Raw genomic sequence first — 4945 nt, 5'->3', positions numbered from 1 at the left:
TTTAATTCTAAGTAATTGGGTGCATTAATTCATCTAAAAATTACACTAGAACCTAAAATAACATTTATATCTTCCACCCATTCATCCATTCTCATCCACTTGTCTGGGTTCGGGTCATGGGGCAGCAGCATAAGCAGAGAGGCCCAGACTTCCTTCTCTCCAGCCCCTTGGGCCAGCTCCTCTGAGGGAATCCTAAGGCGTTCCCTGGCCAGCTGAGAGACATAGTCCCTCCAGCGTGACCTTTCTTTGGGTTTCCTCCCAGCTGGATGTGCCCAGAAAACCTCACCAGTGAGGCGTTCAGGAGGCATCCTGACCAGATGCCCGAGCCACCTCAACTGGCTCCTCTTGATGTGGAGGAGCAGCAGGTCTACTCCGAGCCCCTCCCGGAGACTGAGCTTCTCACCCTATCTCTAAGGGAGAGCTCAGCCACCCTGTGGAGAAAACAAATTTTGGCTGCTTGTATCTGCCATCTCGTTCTTTCGGTCACTACCCAAAGCTCGTGACTAGGAACGTAGATCAACCGGTAAATCGAGAGTAGAGCTGAAACAACTAATCGATTTAATCGATTATAATCGATTATTAAAATAGTTAACAACTTTTTTAGTCATCGATTAGTTGTTTAATAATCATATTTTACCGCATAAAGTCTATTTTTACCACAATCTGACATCGGTTACAAGCTGTTAAATTTGCCGCCAGTGTGTGGCAGTAATGAGCCACTGATCTACCAGTGGAGCCGTAGAAGAAGAAATGAGCCAATGAGTGCCCTCGGTTTTCATGATGTATCACGTTACTGACGCTCATCTTGCTGTGAGAGATGGCGGAACAAGAGGAAATACGGAAGAAAAATAGAAGCGACAAAACTGAAGAGAAACCCCGGACAAAAACCTCACGAGTATGGGAGCACTTTACTCTAGATGCCTTGAAAAGACGGGTGACCTGTAAAATATGCAAAAACCATCTAGCATAGCACGGAAGCACGGCGTCCCTAAGCGAACATTTGAGACGAAAACATGTGGGGGCTGATGCAGCAGAGGAAGAGCACCGCGGTCAAGTGAGCCGTCATTTGGAAGAGCCAGCCCGGTAAGTAACAGAAAATAAACAAGCTGGACTTAGTGTTTTAGCTGAGTTCGTTATACTGGATGTTAAACATGTTTTTTTGCCGCGTCAGTCTACGGTGTTCTACTTCTGATTGACTAGATGCCATCGTGAATCTCCTCCGTGTTGTGAATCATGCGCTTGCCAAATTCAGCACGTCTGTTTATAAGAATGTTCTCGTTAAGAGAAAAACGGCACAAACCCATAACTATGTTCCTCATTCAAAAAAGGACAACTCCGCGGTGAAAAATTTACAGACGAGCTGTGTCCAGGTGAATATAACGCTGCATAGTTGTACGCTTTCAATTTTTAAATACAGGAGAAATTCAGAAAAAGTCATTTTTTTACTATTAAAAGGCTGTTTTACCGTCTAACGCTGTAAAACGCCTCACAACACATTTTTATCATGTTTCAACAGTATTACACAAAATAAACATTTTTCACATTTCTCTAGATAATTTAAACACTCCCGACTCAAAGTAAAAACCTCATGAGCTTCTTACTTAGAGCTTTTTAATAGTAAAAAAATTAGAATTTTTTCTGAATATCTCCTGTTGCGGGCTATTTTGTAGAACGTAACCCTCAAAATAAATGATCACTGTATATTGTTAATTAATTCAAATAATATAATATTGATTTAGTGTTGTAGTGTGTGTGCTGCTTTATTTTATATGTGTACTTATTTCAGTCTATTTGTGTTTCTTATGCAGAAAAAAAAACAAGCAACGATGGACAACTACATGGGGAACAAGACACTCACCCCCCAGCAATTCATACCACTTACAAACTCTATTCTAAACATGCTGGTAAAAGACATGAGGCCACTATCCATGGTGGAAGGAGCAGGCTTCCAGCTAATGCTAAAAAATTATTCTGGACTGATATTTTGCACTGTTTAGCTCATTTTATACTGCTGACTGTGTTCATGTGCAATAAAATAGATTGCAGTCAACTGCACAATTCTCTTATGTTTTTTTTTTCTTAACTGAAATGCATCCATCACTTGTATAGGTTAAATAGCTAAACAATAACAAACCGATTAATCGATTAATCGAAAAAATAATTGACAGATTAATCGATTATGAAAATAATCGTTAGTTGCAGCCCTAATCGAGAGCTTTGCCTTCCAACTCAGCTCTCTCTTCACCACGACAGCCTGGTACAGCGACAAAAGGCAACCTTGGTGGAGTCCAACTCTCACCTTTGTTACTGATTCTGTTCAGAGCTATGTTCATATTACAAGCTGAACAATTATTTGACTTATTTTTGTACATAAACATATAAAATGGGTTTAATTGGGACTAGATATGTTGACTTTTAGTGTGTAGTCACCAACCTGATGGATAAATGAATGCAAATTAATAAAGTTCAATAAATAAAGAAGTATGAATGTGCAAAAGTTCCCACTATGAGAATTATCAAAGCTGAATTAAAACATATATATCTTAAGGGTACCACTGTTTCATTTGCACGATAACATAAATGCATGATGAGTTTACATAGACAAGCTTCTAAATAGTATTAAATCAAGTTTTATTTTAATTGATTGAGAAAAAAAATACATAAAATTTAAAAAGCATTGATTTGTGGACATGTTGACTTATTTTCATCGCATTTTGAATAAATTTGCTGCAAACAGGATTAGCTTACATTACTGTAAGAATTTAATATGCATATCATTTAATAAACCATAAGACATGAGATTCCATAATAAATATCAAATCAATCTTATGGATCTTTGGTATTTTTAACCAGAAGATTGGAACTTTTCATTGCAGGGATTATGTAACACTTAATATTGACTGAGAGACAAAAGAGAGAGTCAAGTTTTAAAAGTTTAAAGATTTATTATTAAACAAATTAAAACTAGACTAACTTTAAACATTAAATGTATGGTGTAACTAAGGTGAAGTGAGACGGAGAACGGTGTAGTGTGGAATGTTGCTCAGAACCAGCAAATCCAAAGAAACGATTAGTTCTGATGGGAGTGAAGGTGATGTCTTGGCACTAAGCTTTGATTCGGAGATTCATAAACACATTCAACGCCATTTTGTCGCTCCACACATACCCTTAGAATGAGACCGATGAAACAGCGTCAGCAGTACGACAGACTAGTCTTTGGATTGTCTCCAGGAAAAAAGCGACAGTTGGTTGACAGCGTCAGATGGACCTGGAGGGTCAATGAGTTCAGCTTTTATTCTGAAAGGAACCATTGCTTGGTTGGTAAAATGAAACAGATTTTATCCAGCTTGTCGTTGGCTGAAGAGGAAAGTTACGGATTGGCCACTCCAACAACTTCTCTAGAACGCTTTGAACTGGCATTAAAGATGACGTGGGCATAGTTTTATACTTCGGATGTTTTGATTTACAGTCGAATGAAAAGATGACAGATTTACCAAACACCACCAAAACCACGCCTCCGTCAGATCTGGCAGATTCTGACTGGATCAGTAAAAGCAATGTGTCATGTCTTAACGCTACGTGAGATCAGTCCTAGAGGAAACATTTAAAGTTATATTACTTATTATATTCTATAGGATTATAATAAAGTAATCAATATTTTCATTTCACAAGGTGGTTCACATTTTATTATTGACTAACACTTTGTTTGATTAGCTTATTAAAAATAGAGTTCTTTGATTTATTAAAAAGAGAGTCCTTTGTCTTCATTCTTCTCTTTGGCTGGAAAGGAAGCAGTTTAGAAGCAAATGCATGAGACCTTGAGGCCATATCTCATACAGACTAGTTCTTGCTGAGGAGAGGGGGAAATGACTTTTAGGTGGAAAACAGTCATTTCATTCCGTTACATTACTTTGCTCTATAGCTGAAAGAAGCAAGATGTAAAAATGACATTGTGTCATCAAATTTGATTACTACAACCCATGTTTAAAAATAAATAAGTGACTCTACCGGCTCCCGTTCATTAGTTTCATGGTTGTTGCCAGCTACCGATCAGCACCAGAGAGTTCTAGATGACAAGTGAAGACGAGTCATACACAGGAAGTTAATATCATTATGATTTTATGAGTTTGTTTTTATTTTGTTTTGATCTTTGTGAAGCAATTTGCAATTCTATATCTGTGATAAGTGCAATATAAATATAATTTACTTCCTTACTTAATAAGTAGAGAAATGCATTTCTCTGTAATATTATATGCCATGCTGTCGTTCTTTTTAAAACACAGAAACAGTTTTGTTTACCTGTTTTGTCGCGGAGAAGGAAGTGATGCGCCACCATCAGCATCAGCCTAAAGAAGCCTGCAGCCGCCAGCGAAACGTAGCGACAAAACAGGTAAACAAAACTGTTTCTGTGTTTTAAAAAGAACGACAGCATGGAATTACCACGACACAGCTAGAACACACCTAAGCTGTAATATTATAGTTGAAAAAGTGGCTTATCCTTTTGTAGTCTACCATTTGTTTCTAGTTCACTGTTAGCATCGTTAGCTCAGTTTAGTCTAGCCTTCTTCACCCAATATTAGAGTAAAACAAAAAGATGCTGTGGCTTCTTAGTGGTACAAGAAATAACTTCTGGGTCGCTCCTATGTTCTTAAGATTCTGATCAGATTCTTATTCAGATTCCTTTTATTGTCATGTGCAACAAGTGTACGGGAACAAAATTTCGGTTGCATTCAGCAATCTGATGGCATATGGAACAGAGCTGTTTAAGAACCTAGTGGTCCTACATGGAATGCTGCAGAACGTTGTCCCAGAGGCTAGCAGTGAGAACAGACTGTGAAGAGTAACTCATGATGGAATGAGCTCGATGGAACATAACGCTGTTGTGATTTGCCAAATTACAAATGTCAGTACTCTGGATCTCTGAGGTTTGGAACCCCTCCAGCTT

At 38.1% G+C, this 4945-nt stretch overlaps 1 long non-coding RNA gene across 1 annotated transcript; it reads left to right on the top strand.

Annotated features, from left to right (window-relative positions):
- Window positions 1-995: 995 nt before the first annotated feature.
- Window positions 996-2058, top strand: LOC129167785 (uncharacterized). Its single transcript, XR_008566128.2, has 2 exons — window positions 996-1083; window positions 1809-2058. It is a non-coding gene; the product is annotated as an uncharacterized lncRNA (long non-coding RNA).
- Window positions 2059-4945: the final 2887 nt, after the last annotated feature.

Source organism: Nothobranchius furzeri, chromosome 8 (genome assembly GCF_043380555.1).
Source record: "Nothobranchius furzeri strain GRZ-AD chromosome 8, NfurGRZ-RIMD1, whole genome shotgun sequence".
Lineage (NCBI taxonomy): Eukaryota > Metazoa > Chordata > Actinopteri > Cyprinodontiformes > Nothobranchiidae > Nothobranchius > Nothobranchius furzeri.
This window is presented reverse-complemented; position numbering and strand designations above follow the sequence as displayed.